The sequence below is a fragment of the Hakea prostrata genome, chromosome 7 (assembly GCF_041222555.1).
Source record: "Hakea prostrata isolate BN-2017 chromosome 7, UWA_Hpros_2, whole genome shotgun sequence".
Lineage (NCBI taxonomy): Eukaryota > Viridiplantae > Streptophyta > Magnoliopsida > Proteales > Proteaceae > Hakea > Hakea prostrata.
Genome location: NC_142606.1, coordinates 24,231,598 through 24,251,430, shown reverse-complemented (window position 1 = coordinate 24,251,430; position 19,833 = coordinate 24,231,598). Strand labels below are relative to the sequence as shown.

General features: G+C 37.6%; 1 non-coding gene and 1 pseudogene across 1 annotated transcript; both read right to left on the bottom strand.

Annotated features, from left to right (window-relative positions):
• Positions 1 to 238: 238 nt before the first annotated feature.
• On the bottom strand, positions 239 to 1,465 carry LOC149010720 (putative glucuronoxylan glucuronosyltransferase IRX7 pseudogene; annotated as a pseudogene).
• A 17,635-nt stretch (positions 1,466 to 19,100) lies between these two features.
• Positions 19,101 to 19,202, bottom strand: LOC149010719 (small nucleolar RNA R71). The gene has a single exon (XR_016174853.1). It is a non-coding gene; the product is annotated as a small nucleolar RNA R71 (small nucleolar RNA).
• Between the last annotated feature and the right edge of the window lie 631 nt (positions 19,203 to 19,833).

Below are 19,833 nucleotides of genomic sequence, written 5' to 3'. Positions count from 1 at the left end.
TGAGGAAGCGTTAATTTCCATGAAGGATGGGCAACAAGTTACAGAAATAGAAATATATAGAAATATGGGCAACGAGTTACAGAAGCTTGCCTTTTTTTCTTATTACCAAAAAAAGAGAATATATAGAAATCTGGAACCCCATCTGCAAATCCTACAGATGATCAATCATCCAAGATATATAGAAGTAAAATAATTTTGACAACTAGTTTATGAGCTTCACCGTGGTGTGAAAGCAGGGTCAGAAATCATGGGTAGCGACGAAAACATGATTAGCACCATGACTACGATTCCATAATGACATTGCCCAAGAAATGAGTTGCACTGTTGACGCTAGCAGAGACCTTGCATGACCAATCGCCGGAAACCCATTTACAGTGCTGAAGTTGCAAGACACATAAATACGGACAAAGAAGAGATCTGCTTCCAGTGGATTAAGAGTTCTTACGTCGCTCCTCAATAAGGCCTTGTGTATTGCCACTTCCGCAGCGAACAGATGGTTATTGCATCTCTTGTTTGAGAGCCAATCCTCGTTGTATTTCGATGGGAGATCGTCGACATAAATCTTCATACCATTGAACAGACCTAAGATAACCCGAAAGATTAAATAATCAGACAGAGAAGTTGAGTAAGATGACTAAGGGCAAATTGGTCATAAAAGTTATATTTGTCCTTAAATTGGTTTTTTCTATAGTACATGGGAGGTAGATGCAAACTCTCTATTTTTTTGGACTGAAAATGACATAGACCAAACCTCGGGGGTCCAGATGAAAATTACCCTTAGTATTATTACTTTTTTTTTTTTTACTTTTTTCTAAAAGATATTCACAAGTGATAGATTATGTTGTTCTAACCTTACTTCTGAATTTTACTTAAACTTTTATGGATTCCAAAGATGAGGTGAAGAGAGGATGGTGAAGGAGAACAAGCAGGAGAAGGAGATAGAAGGTGAAGGGTGCTGTTGCGTCTAGACCTTCTTCGAGAACTGGATAGTTGGATAACCTCTTGGAGACTTCTCCAACCGAATACAAGTAGCTAAGATGCCTACACTCACAAAGAAAACAAGAACGGGCCGACCTTGTGTAGGTTGGGGAGCCGCCTCCGACGCCCAAATAAGTCTAAGCAACAATTGAAGACCTGAGATGGTTCTCAAGGCGAAGAGACTAAAAGTAAGATGAATCTCGTACCTTTCTCCTTGTAGGATGAAGGTTTATATAGAGATACCTGGAGGCTGCATCTCCTTGAATTTCACCTATTCAGTTGAAGAGTGGGTGAGAGATCTTAGGGAACACGTCCCCTTCTTTGGCGGGCCTAATAAAGTCGTTATTCGCTTATCCATCTCCCCAAGTCTTGGAACGGATATGGTGGGTAGTTATCTCTAACTGATCCTTTTGACTTGGTCGTCTTCAACGTCATTCTTGGACTTAGTATTGAAGGTCTTCTTACCTGTCGAACTTATCTCATGCATGGCTCACGAGGGGATAATATGCACCTGCCCGAGTGGGTGTGTGCTTTCTTCCGAAAGGGTTCTTTGAGTCTCCCGAGGGAGGGGAGCACACCTACCTAAGTGGGTGTGTGTCCCTCCCGAGGGGGTTTTCTGAGTCTCCCAAGGGAGGGGAGCAAACCTACCCAAGTGGATGTGTGTGTCCCTCCCGAGGGGGTTCTCTGAATCTCTCGAGGGAGGGGAGCACACCTACCCGAGCGGATGTGTGTCCCTCCCGAGGGACTCTTCGAGTCTCCCGTGGGGGTTCTGCCATTCATCCCTAGGGTATAACACACTTCACCCGAATGGGGTGTGTTTAATCCCGAGGGGACCCCTGGGCTATATATTTTCCACAACAAGTGCTATTTGGGTTCTTAGTCATGAAGAGAGGAGGAGTTATGAAGGGAAGGAGGATTAATGACATATACTTAATCATCAGGAAAACTCCATTTGTGGATGCCATTGCTAGGTACGAGTTCTCTCATAATTTTAGGCTCCCAACGTTCTCCCCGTTTGACGGATCGGGAGATCCAGTTGCCCATATAAGCTACTACCAACAGACCATGGTTGTTGCTGGTACTTCGACGAAATTATGTTTAGAGTGTTCGAGTCATCACTCATAGGGGCAGCACAAAAATGGTTCTCGAACCTACCCTCGGGAAGAATCGGTGATTTTGAAGAACTAGCCCGAAAATTCATTGGTCGATTCCAAAGTGGAATCCAGACCAAGAAAACTAAGGAGACATTGTTTACCGTCAAGCAAGGAAGGAACGAATATATTCATGATTACTTGCGAAGGTTTAATAAAGCTACAATGGAGATCGAGAACTTAGACTAACAAGTAGCCAAGACTACTCTCTTTACAAGTCTCACTAATAGATGACTCCTAGAATTGTTGATGTATGATATGCCTGCCACATACCCTGAACTTGTACAAAGATGTCAAAAGCAGGCTGAAGTGACTAAGATCCTTGACGCTTGATAAGGGGAAATAAAAGCTTCTAATAAGGAGCAAAAGGCATCTAATAAAGGCTAGGCATTGAAGGTGCCAAACAATGATGGAAGTTGAAAAGCTCGTTTGTGTTGGAGGCAGCGTTCACCCGATCGTTTAAAGTACACACCATTGAATACTCCGCGGTTGGAAATCTTAATGCAAATCAAAGATTAGGATATCCTGAAGTGGCCATCGAAGATGATTGCCAAACCAGGAAAAAAGAATATGAAAAAATACTGTCGTTTCCATAAGGATTACGGACATTACACAAACAAGTGTAGACATCTGAAGGCATACATTGAAAGGCTCATTTCTCAGGGGCACTTGTTCAGCTTTGTCAAAGGCCAAGGCGATGATCAGGAAAGAAAAACGATTGGTGAAAAAAGAAGGGAGTGTTCGGGAAGTAGAGATCGTCAGGCTGAAGCTCCCCAATCCAAGAAACGAAAGGAAATTGTAGTGGCCAGCCGATCTCCAATCCTCACCATATTCGGGGGCCCAGAGCCTGAATCCCTCAAAAATTGAAGGCCAAGTCTAAGTTCGAGGGTTCTGGAGAGGCACAGAAGAGAAAAAGACCAAATGTGGAGGAGAGTATCACATTCAATGAAGAAGATGAAAGAGGTGTATGCACACCCCACGATGATGCGATCGTGATCAAGGTCTAGATTGGCCGTCAAGAGGTGCACAAGGTACTGGTTGACACAGAATCGTCTACAGATCTCTTATCATATGATGCCTACCAGAAGCTGAAGATGGAGGAGGATTTGCTGGATCATCAGCAATTGCAGAGGGATTAGTACAACTGGACCTTACAATTGGAAATTTCCCCAAAGAAACAACTATTCGGGTAAACTTTTTGGTTTTTCGAGAGCTGCTAGCTTATAATGTCATACACGGGAGGCCATTTCTTACAAAGACGGGAGCAGTGGTGTTGAACAAGCATATGAAGATCGAATTCCCGACCAATAAAGGGACTGGAGAGGTGACTTCTGATCAAAAAACCTCCCGACAGTGTTACGTTTCATACTTGAAGGATAAAGCTAGGCTTAGAAAGGCCCAAGTCCTACCAATAAAGGTTCATGATGATCGAGACGAGGATGTGATGCAGAGGCTTGAACTAGAAAACAACCTTCATCGGGTTTGAACATATAGGAGCTTTCAAAGAAGAATTGAAGAGTTTTCTTCTAGAAAATATTGATGTGTTTGCTTGATCGGTTGATGTTTGGGACCAAAAGGATCGAAAAATGCCTTAGCGGAGGTACACGAAGGAATCTGTGGAGCACATTGATGTGTTTGCTTGGTCGGGCACTGGCGCATAAAATACTAAGGCTCGGGTTATACTAGCCAAAGGTTCAAGAAGATGCTCTGGAGTACGTGCGTTACTGCAAAGATTGCTAAATCCATTCGACCATATCCAAGAAGCCAGCAACAACCTTGACATCAATCCTTGATCCAATCCCGTTTGCTATGTGGGGGATTAACATCATGGGAAAGTTCACCAAGGCATCTGGAGGTCAAGAATACTTGTTCGTGGCAATCGATTACTTCACCAAATGGGTCGAAGCAATTCCATTAGCAACAATCACTGAGAAGAGGATGGAGAAGTTCGTGCTGGAATCAATTATCCATAGGTTCGGGATCCCAAAGATTCTTGTCACTAATCATAGAACACAATTTGATAACCCTCAATTCGGACAATTCTGCAACACTTACATGATTGAGCATCGGATGTCCTCAGTAGCATATCCTCAGCGCAATGGCCAAGTAGAGGTAACCAACCAAACCTTGCTGGATGGAATGAAGAAGAGACTTGAATCAGACAAAGCTTTATGGGTCGAGGAACTTCTGAATGTACTTTGGGCTTACTGAACTACGGTTCGTACACCCATGGGAGAAACTCCATTCAAATTAGCTTATGGGTCAAGCCTTAGCCCCAGTAGAAGTAATGGCAGGAACTCAACGAGAATTTGAAGAGAAAGCAAACGAGCAAGGATTGTTCGATAGCCTAGATCTGCTGGACGAAGTCCTAACGAAAGCCATCGCCCGAATTCAACACTACCAAAGGAGCGTAGCCTCCCACTACAATGCTCTAGTAAAGCATCGACAACACAAATCGGGAGACTTAGTTGTTAAAAGCACTTTAGCATCTGATCCACGTCATCAAACGAAATTGGATCCTTCATGGGAAGGGCCATACATGATCGTGAAGCCAGTTGGATCAAGAGCATATAAGTTAAAAAATCCAGCTACTGAACATGAACTTGACTGATCATGGAGTGCAAGACATCTGAAAAAATTCTATCCTTAGTCGCTTTCATTTTTTGGATGTAATAAATTCAAATTTCCAACTTTGCAATGCAATTTATATTTTCACAAATCTCTTTTGAATGGGGGCATGACAGGTTAGGTGGCACAATCAATTCAAAAGGCTTCGGTGATTAAGTACGAGGCTTCGGCTTAGCCCGAGTGAGACCTCCAAAAGCTTAGAAAAAACTTTAAGGAATTTTGCTAAGTATGAGGCTTCGGTTTTGCCCAAATGAGACCTCCTAAAGCTTAAAGGGAACATCTATCATACCCAAACGATCCCAATGTCAATCAAAGAAAAACTCAGCATAAATATATGACAGAAAAGAAAACTTTAAATTATATAAAGGCCATAGGGGGCCAATCCTTACAAAGTTGAAGGAAAGAAAAAGAACCGAACACAATAGGTTAAAAAAAAATGCTCATGAAATTTGATCTTGGTTTTCCTGGACAACTGGAATTTGTGCAGAGGCCTGATCTTGATCAGGACCAAAAGCTTGATTAGCATTCCGAGCAGCTATTTTTTGAACCACTTCGAGCTCAAGAGATAAAGGCGGAAAATCATTGAGGAAGAGTTCAAGGTTGGGATCAACCATGGGAGGATCTTCTAAACCCTCTAATATTTTATTCCAAGGGTCACAATTATCTTTGATTACTCAATGGGAGATTCACTCCAAGAAGAGGAACCAAATATGTGTCCGAACTTCCAATAGATGGAGCTTGGCCCAAATAACCAGCACAACATTAATGTCATTTTCAATGGTGGATGGTAATAAATAAATAAACATGAAAAGTTTATACCTTCACAATATGTGTGACATCAAATAGTTAAAGAAATGCATGCATTTGATGTGAACAATCAATATAGAAAATGTTCATTACATTTTGTTTCATTATATTCATCTATGAAACCCATTGTTCAATTGGCACCCTCCGTTGATTTCTTCTCTAAAAGAAAATTTTATTATTATAATAAGTGAATGTAATTATGGCAATGCAAATGTCAAACACGAAAACATTAGAGGAAACCAAACTATATGAATTTATTTGGTGAGTTTTTCAAAATATATTTGTTTAACATGACTAAGATTGAAGTACATAAACATGGAATTATTAATTCTTATTTTGATTTAAATTTGATTAACTGCTAACAATAGGACCATTGACGTTGCAGCACTCTTTGGGTAGAATTTGGTCTATAACTAAAAAGAAGGAAAATAGGAGTTACCAAACATTGTTCTGTAGTCAATGACTTCTAGCAAGGTCAAGAATGAGACTTGACTTCTCAGTTGAGAGGGTTAGGATTAGTCTAGGGTACTCATGGAATGTTAAAGAGTATCTGAGGGCTTGACAGGAAACTTTTCTCATGAAAGATGAATTTGTATAGAAAAATGCGTACAAATATGTGACCCTAGAAGCAAAGATATCCCTATACAGACAGATGTAGAACTAAGCTACCATTTCTATAGAAATATTCATTTTAACTCAAACAAAATGAATAAAGACACCTGAGTTAGAATTATGTAATGTATGTGTGAAGCTATCTATTATATGTCAAGCAATATCTGAATTATTTAAGTCTTAGTTACTTAAAAAATATATACTCTGTTTCTTATTTTTTTCCATTGATTTTACAACAAATGTGTAAAATCAATAAAACTGACATTCTTTTTATTACTTTGTACATCATCAAAATGTTGGATTTAAAAGTAGAGTTTTTTATTTTTTTTTTGATAAAAAAATTATACAGAGTTGCCAAGGGAATCTGTTTTGCTGCGCTTGAAGCCCCCTGAAGAAGCTGCAAATGGAGGTCATGATGCCGTTGGGAGACCCATCTATCTTGATAAAAGAATTCGCCAAGGTTCCGTTGGCCATTATGCACAGATTTTGGTTGAGTTAGAGGTGGATGCGGATTGTGTGCAAGAAGTGCAAATTGAACGTTTTGAACCAGGTTCCTAGCGTATTTTTAGTTTCTTGCAAAAAGTTGTTTTTAAAGATGCGATCCAAAAGTGTTTTGTTTGCAATCGAAAATGTCATCTTGGGAAGCACTGTCAAGCAAAATCGAAGCTGGATGATTTTGTAAAGCAAGTCACGACTCCAAGAGATAAAGTTGCAAATCCTAGTGGGAATGCAAGTCTGCTTGAGTTCATGGGGGAGAATAGTTTTTCATACCACGAAGAAGTTTTCTAATTTTCAAAGCAAGTTGCTCACCCAGTTTCAGCTTCTTTGGGACGCCAAAAAGTTGAATCCAGATATCCATAGTATTAAATTGTCAATGCTCTCTTTCATTCCACTTTTCAAGTATCAGAGGGTTACCTGCAATGGACCAAGGGGGCCTTCTTCTATAACGTTTTCTAGGCCTTTATGTTGCTAGAAGTGAAAGATGAAGGTATGCTCAGCTTCCATTAGTGTAATGCTAACATTTCCTTTTGTGTTCCACCTTTTCACTAGTCCATTAGTGATCGCTTGAACACTATATTTCTTACCTTCTATAATACGAACAACCAAAGTGATATTAAGCAAGAATAGTGACTCAATGGAGGGTTAGTGGAATGGTTTGGAATGTCATGGGTTCATCCTTTGTAGAGGGTATATGTAATATCCCATTCCGTGCCTATATACTAAATAAATAAATATATTAAAAAAAACAAAAAACAAAAAACAAAGAACAAAACGGTTCTACCTCAAGAGTCTCAGACCAAAAAAAAACAGGTCACAATCTTTCAATCGATCTAGAGATCTAGAGAGAGAGTATTTCTAAACCTAAATTTCGAATTTGAGTAGAAGAAGAAGTGATGGAGAAAACAGGTCACAATCTTTCAATCAATCCATAGGGTGGATTCTGTTCCAAGATGAAGACTTACCATAGCCTCAGATCACCGGTTTCGCTTCCGCCGGAGAATCAGCCGCTCTCCACCGCTGCTTATGAGTTAGCAGCTCTCTTCAGAATCACCAATTTATCTCCGGAAACCACCACTATATTCATCAATGTCACAACAAACCGCCGTCTTTACCGTTTCGAATTCCTTCTATGAGTCAAAGCCTTCTCTATTAATCTACAAACACAAATCGGACTCTCCAGAGGTGATACCCGCATTCATGTTATCTCCAAATTTGACGCAAATCAGCATCCTTTACTTCTCTCTGCTTTCACACGGCGTTATCATTTCTCCGGCGAATCCAGCGAGCACGAAATCCGAGGTTTCTCACCATGTCGGAATCACTAAACTAGTGATTGCCTTAGCCACATCCGTCACCGCCTAAAAGCTTCCTCCATATCATCATGGAACGAGAGAGAAAGCCTCCAATTGAGACTAGATGGGTGCCTTGGAAGTCAATTTCTTTTCTTCTTTTCAAAATATTCTCCAGTTCTAAGAAGTTCTAAATCTTTGAACAGTCTCGTTGTTGAAGTTTTCTCAATTTTGTTTTTCTTGGAATAATATTGAATGCTTAATAGTGGAGGCAGATTAATTTGGATAATGCACATTTGAACGAACCGACATTTTAATCTAAAAACTCTTGTTTTCTGAATCCTTTATGCAAAGATCAGTGACGAAAAAGGAAGAATTTTAATTCAGCAAGAATAAGTTGTTGAGTTTCGTTGGAGGTATTTATTTGCGTGGCCATCAAGTGTAACTGTTACAGAGCTATTGATAAGTACTCTACGGTATCATGTTTAAGGTGTAGTTTGTTCGTCTGGTGTAGATTCATCTGTGTTAGATCTTATTATTATTGAAGACTGTATATATCTCATCTCACTGTTATGTATCGGATGCTCGATTCTTGTTGAATTTTTGTAGTTTTTGCTATTAGCAATTGATTGTGTAAATTTAAGTTGTTTCTTGTACAAAAAAGGTTGAATCTTACAATTGAGCTGCCTAAGTTTTTGTTGATGGGACTTAGATTTTAACGACAATGCAATCCCGAAATGTGTATTTAGATCAATGTTTAAAATATCGGTATTGAGTATCGTATCGATCAAGTGATTTTAAGAAACGTATGATCCTATATCGAGTATTGTATCGCTCTAGCTAATGTATTTTAATATAATTTAATGGAGACCGTATTGTGATGTATCGTATCGGTTGAATCAAGTATGGATACGTATCGGCTAGTATCGTATGGGTATTGTGGGATACTTTTAAACCTTGATTTAGATCAAACTTTCAAGAAATCTAAATCTAGGTCGTTAATCAAAAAACAAAAAGGTTATTCATTCATTGAGATTTTGATTGGACGGCTGTTGTAATGTTGCAAGTAGGTGAAAAACCCTGAAAAGATAAAAGACCATGCTTTTACACGTAGGAGGTCAAAGTTTAAATCCCCTAAAGGCCAGAGGCAAAGTCTGCCTAGATTAATTAGATAAAGCTCCCCTAAGGATATCGTCTAAGTGTGCATAAACTAGCAATTAAAGTTATCTTTAATTCTTAATGGAATAGTGGACTTGTGTATTCAATTACATGCTACTGTTTAGAGACTTTTTATTTTCTTGTAATGCTCTGGAATTGTAGAATCATTATTGTGTACTGAATTATGAATGCTATTGTTGAGTAAGAATAAAAGTGGACTTGATCTGGGGTTGTGGTTTAACAATTACCCTAGGATCTTAGAAGGAACATATAGATTAGGGGAGCATCTCTAGGTTGTCTAGATGAAACATGGTTAGCCACCCTCATCATGTCATTACCTTATCGGCGAGGGTATTGAGGTTGAGTGACCCGTGGCAGCAGTATGGAGTGGTGGGCACACAAGACCGATAACCAACCAATGAGAGGACACAACCACATTGTGGAGTCATTCATTGGTAGGGTTGGGCTCATGGGCACTAAAGACCGATAACCAACCCATGAGAGGACATGAGAGTTTCCCACCCATTATATGTGGACGATCAATAGGGTTAAGAGGAGGCGTAGTCCAAGTTGGTTGGAGCCATAGGATATGTTGACTCTAAATAGGAAAGGATGTTGAACCAAGCTAGTTGGTGTTATAGGGGAGATATCTAAACCTAGAATTATATGACAGAGTAGATAACTTGCATTGGGTTAGGCTTTTTCCCTAACATGTGCCAGTACTCATGCCAATGGTCTGGTGAGTGAGTGGTGACCTAAACCCTAGCCAAGGTGTGAAGTGATTATACCCCTTACCCGGGATCCCAATAGATGTAATCAGTCCATGAGGGATCAGAGTGACAAAACCTACCCAGAGTAGAAACTAGTGTTATATTTTAATATGTGTCTACCTAGATAGAGACCTACATTGGTTAGAGTATAGGAACATTATCACATCGCATTTGCATAATTATGACACTTTATACCATGTCAGTATATTTTTGTTATTTCCTTTTGTATAAATGAAGGATATGCATATTTATTTGAATTATTTGTTGAGTTCTTCAAAACTCATCCCTCGTAGCTTGTTGTTTTTAGGTGTCTATACTGGTGAAGAAGAGACTATGAGTTCAAGTTTGAAAATATTTCCCTTGATTATACAGCTGAGGAAGCAATAGGAATTGACCATGGCTCGTGATACGCTCCAAGTACCAGTGTGGAGTACTATTAGGTCCCAATCAACAATGATAGGAGACGCCTAACACGCTATTGGGATTACGAGTTAGACATCGGCCTGAAAATGCAAGTGTATAAACTCTAGGAGAAGAAAGCGAAATATTAGAAAAAATAGACTTTGTTCTAATTTATTCTTTTTTTTTTTCAGTTCATCTTTCTTTTAAGGATTAGGTTTTATTAGATTTGACTTTGCTTCCACTTATTTGATTTGAGATCCTTGAATACTTAAGATATTTTTTCTTTTAATATTGAACACTTGATTTATTCTTGCTCATGATTGTGTTGTTATGTGGAATGGTGTGTGATGTGATTTGAAACCGGATCTTATGACTGTGGATCACTCCTTCAAGTATTCGAGTAAATGGATACTAGTTGAGTGGATGTGACACTACCATGTGTGACTGATGAACAAATCAAGTTACGAGCCTTTATAGTTTCTTTATTTGAAAAAGCTAAGGATTGGTTGTACTATTACCTTCTAGTTCAATAACCACTTGGATAATATCCAATGAAAAAGCTGTTTCTTGAAAAGCTTTTTCCTACCTCAAAAGCTACCACTATAAGGAAAGACATATGTGCGATCCAACAATATCATTGAGAAACTCTTCATAAGTATTGGGAAAGGTTCAAGCGGTTGAGCTAGTTGTCCCCAACATCAAATTTCTAAGCAACTTCTAATTCAATAACTTTTATAAAGGATTATCTTTGGTGGATTTGACACCCGCCAAGAATATTTTAAACATTGGAATTAGCCAACAGAATCAAACAACAAAAGTATTATCAAGAAAAAAGTCGAAGGTAGAAAGAAGAAGGAAGAAGAAAAAAAACCCTTGCTTCAAGGATTTGAGGTCTCTATCACTGTAACAATGTTTGTGGTTGCAATTCATCATTGTCAAATTTACTAGTGCTAGAGTCATTGAATATGAGTTGGTGTGGGCATTAAGAAGAAGAAAGAAGGCACATTAAAGGATATAAACTTTTTGGGAGAAGATTTGAGGTTTAGAAAGGATCAAGATTCGTGGCCCTAATTCATCATCGTCAATGAGAAAAGAGAGAGAGTGGGTATGAATGGAGTTTTTTTTTTGGGGTCAAAATGATGGAATTTGAAAATAAGGGTATAACTAGTACTTATTTTGGTTTTTATAAATGAAAGTAGCATCATCTTTTAATTTCTTAATTTTAATGAAGGAAAAATAGAACATTACAATCCAAAATTAACAGGTACCCAATACCGTTAGAAGGGAGGAAGCAACAATAATTTTGTAAAGAACAAGGTTTGATTAGTAATAAAACAATGTAAAGGGGGAGGGGCAACAATTATTATCCCAACATTATTTGCAGTTAGGGTCAAGAATGAGTGTTTAACTTCTCAGTTGAAAGGGTTAGACCGTTTAGGGTACTCAAGGTAGGGTAAGAGTATTTTGAGGGCTTGATAGGGAATGAGTGTTTAACTTCTCAGTTGAAAGGGTTAGACCGTCTAGGGTACTCAAGGTAGGGTAAGAGTATTTTGAGGGCTTGATAGGAAATTTCTCTCATCCTCTAACTATGCTATTCTTTCTTTTAATTCTTTTTTTAGGGACAAATTGTAGTCTGACAGACTTATTACTAGAATTCAAAGAAAATTTAAGGGTAGGAGAGTTTGAGTCCTTCCACGAACCCTATCAAGAGTAGAATGATGTTAATGCAATTGATCACTTCCTGTGATGCTTCATCTTTCTCAGCCACCACCACCCACCAGTAGCCATTCTCCAAAACCAGTATTCTCTAGACCTTAGAGAAGAGGAATAAAAGAATGAGAATAACACAAATTTTATTAGGTGTTATAGAAGACTTTGCACAATCACTTGCAAGACTGATGTAATCATGAATTTTACAGAGTTGAAATGTACCAATGGTACCTTCTTTAAGGTATTTAAATGCCTTGAATTGTGCAACATGCATTCCAAGTGCATTTTCACCCCAAGATCTGTCAGTCCCAACCTTAAGGTTGCACCCCATAAAGGTTACTTCAGGTGTCATTAGGCTACGTTCAGTGCTAGGCAAAAAGACAATAGGGAGAGGGGAGGAAAATTAATTGTACACAAAGGAGCTTGATTCTAGTTTTAGACAGAGTCTCAAAAGCTATGGGCAAAAGGGTACTGTCACCTCCCTTTGTGAGGGTACTTCTTTAGGTCACCTCCCACCTCCCTATGGGAAGGTACCTCTCTAATGGCATATCCATATTTTAACCCAGCAATGGGATTTCTGGATCAAGTCCCAAGTCCCAAAGCATGTATAGAAATATTAATATTAGTTAATATATAAGAATGAGAGCCACCAACCATGAATCAAACGAATTTTATTTGGCGTTATAAAAGACTTTGCATGATCACTTGTAAGATTGTTGTGATCACGAACTTAATGGAGCTAAAATGTACTAGTGGTATTTTGACTATTTTCTTTAAGGTATTAAATGTCCCAAGTTGTGCAATATAGGTTCTAAGTACGTTTTCGTGCACCCCCAAGATAGTCAGTCCCAAACTTTAAGGTTGCACCCTAGAAAGGTTATTTCAAGTGTCTTTAGGCTGTGTTTAGTGATAGACAAAAAGATAACCAAAAGAGAGAAGGAAAATTAATTGTACGCAAAGGAGCTTGATTTTGGTTTTATATAGAGCCCCAAAGACTATGGGAAAAGGGTAAAGTCACCTCCCTTTGTGAGGGTACTTCTTTAGGTCACCTCCCTACAGAAAGCTACCTCTCTAATGGCATATCTATATTTTAACCCAGCAATGGGCTTTTCGGATCAGTCTAGATCCTAAGTCATATATAGAAATATTAATATTAATTAATATATAAGAATGAGAACCACCCACCATGAACAAGGCAAATTTTATTAGGTGTTATAGAAGTCTTTGCACAATCACTTGTAAGACTACGGTAATCAAGAACTTGATGGAGCTGAAACGTAACAATGGTACAATGGTACTTTCTTTTAAGGTATGTAAACACCCCAACTTTTGCAACACAGGTTCTAAGTGCATTTTCACCCCAAGATTAGTCAATCCCAACCTTTAAAGTTGCACCCTAGAAAGATTATTTCAGGTGCCCTAAGGCTATGCTCAGTGCTAGACAGAAAGACAACAACGAGAGAGGAGGAAAATTAATTATACACAAAGGAGCTTGATTCTAGGTTTATATAGAACCCCAAAAGCTATAGATGAAAAGGTAAGGTCACCTCCTTTTGTGGGAAGGTACCTCTCTAATGGCATCTCCATATCTTAACCCAAAAATGGACTTTCAAGTGTTAAGTGATGTATAGAAATATTAATAGTAATTAATACATAAATATATATCTATGGGTCAGTCGGACACAAACCCGTATTGCATTGGTATGATCTTTAACCATTAAGGTAAATAATATTGGTGTTTTCTATATATAAACCAAATAATCAGCTATCACTATTTGATGCGGAACAAAAGTTCCCATAGACAAAAATTCAGAAGATGAAAAAGCGATAAATACAATACATTTATAATTATAGTAAAATAATGATACACGACCAAAATTTTGAACATTTTCCAACATTAGGTTTTGTTAGTCCAATCTTCTTATTGTTGTGAGCTGATCCCATAACTATAAATCCATGGAGAGAGTTGAACCAAAACAAACCCTCAATGGACCAAACAATAACCCAAAGACACCAATATAGGATCATCCGAACTCAATAATGGAATTATGGAAAGGTTGTGCCATTTCTTCGGTTCGAATCATTTTTGGTTTAGGCCCTTCTTTTTGGACCTAGTGTCCAACCGAGTTTAGATCCTCTTCTTAGAGGGGCTCTCCCAAGTTCTAAAGAGTGCCCAATAAATTATAGAATTCAACCACGCGTAATATTGAATCTTTGGGTACTCATTGGAGATTCCCTTCAAGAAAGCAACCAAATATGTGTCCAAACTCCCAATAGATGGAGCTTGGCCCAAATAACCAGAGCAACAATGTCATTTTTCAATCGTTGATGGTAATAAATAAGTAAAATAAAAAGTTTATACCTTCACAATATGTGTGACATCAAATAGTTAAAGAATGCATGCATTTGATGTGAACAATCAATATAAAAAATGTTCATTACATTTTGTTTCATTATACTTATCTATGAAACCCATTGTACAATTGTTATTGGCACCATCAGTTGATTTCTTCTCTTAAAGAAAAGTTTATTATTATGATAAATGAATGTAGATATGGCAATGCAAATGTCAAACACTAAAACATTAGAGGAAACCAACTATATGAATTCATTTGGTGAGTTTTTGAAAATATTTTTTTTAATATGACTGAGATTGAAGTACGCAAACATGGAATTATTAATTTTTATTTAGATTTAAATTTGATTAACTGCTAGCAATGGGACCATTGACATAGCAGCACTGTGCACATTTGGTTTATAACTTTTTTTTTTTTTTTTTGGTAGAATTTAATCTATAACTAAAACTAGGTTCTGTAGTCAATGACTCAAGGTCAAGAATGAGTTTCTGACTTCTCAGTTGTTAGGGTTAGGATTAGTTTCAGGGTACTCATGGTAGGTAAGAGTATCTGAAAGCTTGACAGGAAAATTCTCACCAAAGATGCATTTGTGTACAAAAATGCATACAAATAGGCAAATAGCTGACCATAGAAGCATAGATTTTTAACTTTTTTTTTAAGAACCCTAGAAACAAAGATGCGTTTATATAAAAAAAAATCCCACAAATCTGGGGAGTAAAGAACCATCAAGGTCATTTGAGGGTATGGTTTTCGCACAGGATCAAAAGGATGTCACTATTTTCTGAATCTATAAGTTTGTGTTTTATGAATGCACACATATACACATCCTATAGACAGATGTAAAACTAAACTATCATTTCTATAGAAATATTCATTTTAACTCAAACTAAATGAATGAAGATACCTGAGTTAGAACTATGTAATGTATCTGTGAAGCTATTGAAGCAATATCTGAAGTATTTAAGTTTTAGTTATTTCAATATATATATATATATATACTTTGCATCTCATTTTTTCCATTGATTTTAGAACTAATGTGTAAAATCAACAAAACTGACATTATTTAGTTACCATGTACATCATCAAAATGTTGGATTTAAAATTAGAGTTTTTTACATGTTATTCACGATAATGGGGTGAAACGTCGAGTTCTTTACTGGGTTAAATTACAAATCACCCACTTGCTAAATTATAAATTAAGTTAGGTTTTGAATCAAGATTGTGTTAAGTGAGTTGAAAAATGGTTATAATGCGCTTGGGCAATAAAATTATATAATTACCCACATTTAATATCCTCTCATGCCCAACTATCTTCTTCCTAACCCTCATAGGAAATCATCCACCACCTCCCGCAACCACTACACCCCCAACTTCTCCTTTTGCCCCAGCTAGAAATCACCCACCACTGTGGTTTCAAAAACCGAAAACAAGAACAAAACGATTCTACCTCAGACAAAAAAAAGGGTCACAATCTTTCAATCCATCTAGAGAAGTATTTCTAAACCCACATTTCGAATTTGAGTAGTAGAAGAAGAGATGGAGAAGCCCTCCCTATTAATCCACAAACACAAATCTGAGTCCCCAGAGGTGATACCGCATTCATGTTATCTTCAAATAAACTAGTGATGGAAAGAGAGAAAGCCTCCATTTTTCCCACCAAAAAAAAAAAGAAAGCTTCCATTTGAGACTAATGTGTGCCTTGGAAGCCAATTTCTTTTCTTCTTTTCAAAATATTCTCCAGTTCTTAGAACTCCAGTTCTAAGAAATTCTAAATCTTTGAACAGTTTCATTATTGAAGTTTTCTCAATTTTGTTTTTCTTTGAATAATATTGAATGTTTAATAGTGTTGTGACTAGAGTCCGATTTGGATAATGCACATTTGAACGAACTTACATTTTAATCTTATCCTGCATTTAGTTTTCCAATGAAGATTTGTTAAATATCTTTCGGAATTTTTGGTATTTACTGGATCTCTGTCAAGTTTCGTCCCTATCACCTAAAAACTCTTGTTTTCTGAATCTTTGATGTAAAGATCAGTGACGAAACAGTAAGAATTTATGGGTTTATTGTGATTTAGATAAATATGTTTGTGTTGTAGTTTCGTTGGAGGTATTTATTAGCATGGCCATCAAGTGTACCCCGTTAGAGAACTATTGATAAGTACTCTACTGTATCATGTTTCGAAGATGTAGTTTGTTCGTCTGGTGCAGATTCATCTGTGTTGATTTTATTATTATTGGAAGACTATGTATATCTCATCTCACTTATGTATTGGATGCTCGATTCTTGTTGAATTTTTGTAGTTTTTGCTATTAGTAATTGAGTGTGTAAATTTAAGTTGTTTCTTGTACAGAAAAGGTTGAATTTTACAATTGAGATTCCTAAGTTTTCGTAGATGGGACTTACTTAGATTTTAACGGCAATGCAATCGGAAATGTGGTGACCGTTGTTGCACGTTGTAGTTCCCAAAGCCTTGTATGATGATATCCAGTGAAATTTCTTCATTATGTGTTAGTAAAGCGGTTAAAGGCCCAACCTCGGGTTCACATCCATTCGGCGTCATTAATTATATAAAAGCTCTCTTGAGGATGTAATCGTGGTGCGCGCAAGCTGGCCCGGATGAACCTCATATCCAAATAAAATATATTATATCAATTCATTTTTATTTTAATTTAATTAGTTGCTTGTTTGTATATATTTTTATTATTTGTGTGCAATTTAGACATATTGGAGCATTTGAATATAAAGTCAAGGATAGGTATTTAAATCAAAGAAAGGTTGAACCAAATTAAAGAACCAGCTCAAAGCGGGAGGATTGATTGAATTCTAATTTGGAGTATTTTCATAGAATGTCTTCATTCAATAACGAAAAATTTTATTCCCTCTTATGATATGACATTTTAGGAAGAAGCCGAATCAGAAAACAATTAAATTTGAAAACAAAGTGGAAGAATAAAAACCATTAAATTAGTAAGAAGGAGAATGTAAACAATCAAATAGGTAAGGAAAAAGAATGGAACCTATTGAATAGACAAGAAGGAAAAATATAACAACTAAATTTGAAAGAATTGTATCACTAAAGATGACAATGGAAACAATAAAGGCAATGATGCGTTCAAATTCTGTTAAGGCTCCGGAGCTCTTGACGTGATCCTACAAAAAAGAGTTAGACGTGGTCCGACCGTGGGGTCGAGAGGCCACCTCCGAAGCTTAAGTCAGTAATTGGGCTACTCAAAAAGGCTCTGGCTAATTGTAGAGCAAAAGAATAGTGAATACGTAATTGGGAAAACGATTCAAATACCTGATAGGTTGTATGTCCTTGTTTATATAGATTATACCTCTAATCCTCGATCATTGAGTGAATTCTTGGTCTTCTTTAGTGGTCATCCGATCTTAAGGTTTCTCCCTAGATATTCGGGGCCGTAGCCAGTTACCAATCTCGTCATGATTCTTTCACCACTTTGCTAGTAAAGGCCTTCTGCAAGTCAACTTCATATACCGCAAACTTCGGGAAGCCATACCGGATTAGTAACTAGAAGACGGCGCCCTTATGATTGATTCATTAGGTCTTGATAGGCCCTGGTCACGGTTCGACCCGGCCGATAAGGTGAACCCGGTCTGACGGGTTCGGTGCAATTTATATCATATCATTTGCCCCACAGGCCAAACGTTCGAGCAACATTGCAGAATGCTTGGTCTGGATCGGGATGCTTACCGAGTGTGAGTGAGTACGCGACATCTCTTTCAGCCAAAGTATCATTGCATTTAATGCCCCTGACATCTTTTTTCAGCGAGGTGTCGTCGAAACGTTTCAACGCCTCGTTGCTTGTGCATTATGGGCCACGTGGCGATTGGAGAAGTGTGCATATCACATATTGTTGTCCAAACCGTCGTGTCCCGAATTTTTATCATCATGGCAAGGGTTTTTGAACCGTCAAGGGTTACAAACCGTCGATGGTTTGCAATCTTGAGCATTAGATTTCCTTCCTTTGAATCGGCGCGTGCCCCTGTCCACCAATAGAATTCATCCTTGTCTATTCGTTAGTATTTTGAATCTATAAAAGATTATTTCTTCCTCATTTCATCTTTTCACTTTCTCGTGTTTCCTTAGTGGAGCTTTCGCCTTGCATCTTTCCAATTTCAAACTGTAATCCAAGCTTTATCTCTCTAGCTTTCTTGGGATCACAAGTAAGTTTTTTGCATGAGAAGGAGAGGAAATAATAATTTACTTCCTTTCGATCCTAAAATTGAAGCAACTTGTTGAAGGAACTCAAAAGCAAAGAAAGACATAACAAATTCATCTTCCGATTCTAGAGCAATGGATCTTGATAATAATCCACCACCTCTTAAAGTTGAAGCACCAAGGCGCAAGACTTTAGGAGAGTATGTTGCGCCAACTGTGAGAGATAATAGGATAGCTATAAGGCGTCCACCTGTAGCAGCTAACAATTTTGAAATCAAGCCTGCTATCATTACAATGATGCAAAATAATCAATTTTCTGGATTGCCTAGTGAAGACCCAAATCTTCACATTGATGGGTTCTTGGACATTTGCAACACATTCAAGAGCAATGGCATTACTGATGATACCATAAGATTGAGATTTGTTCCCTTTCTCATTAAGGGACAATGCTAAGAGTTGGTTGCATTCTCTACAACCAGGATCCATCACTACTTGGGATCAAATAGCTCAAAAAATTTGGTAAAATTCTTTCCACCATCTATGACTACTAGTTTATTAACAGATATTTCTATTTTTTTGCAGTATGATTCAGAAACACTATTTGAGGCATGGGAAATATTAATGGATTTGCTAAGGAAATGTCCACACCACGGAATAGAGCAATGGAGGCAAGTTCAGATTTTTAATGATGGTCTATCTAATTCCACAAGAACATTAGTAGATGTTGCAGCAGGAGGATCAATAATGAACAAGGATCCAACAGAAATTTTTGATCTTTTGGATGTTATGGCATCAAATTCATAACAAAGGCCAATGGATAGAGTTGCCCCAAGAAGAGTGTTGCAGAGGAATGAAACTGATCCCATGACAGCCATGGCCGTCCAACTTAAATCATTAACAAAGCAAGTAGGGTTGTTAGCAACTCAAGGCACCAAACCTCCAGCTATAATATGCAACTATTGTGAGGGAACACATTATAGCAATGAATGTCAAATGGGTAATCCTTTTGAGCAAAATCAGTTAGAGCAAGCAAAATATGTGGGGAACTTCAACCAACATAATAATCCATATTCCAACACATACAATCCAGGGTGGAGAAACCATCCAAATTTTGGATGGAAAAACAATCAAGATACTGAAAGACAACATGAAAATCAATAAGCTCAATCACTTCAGAAGAAAGCTTCATGGGGAAGATGCTTTTGAGAAAATGGCTACAGTTTCTTCACTATTTATGCAGAAGCAAAAGATCACCAATCAGAATATTTTTGCATCTATTAAAATTTT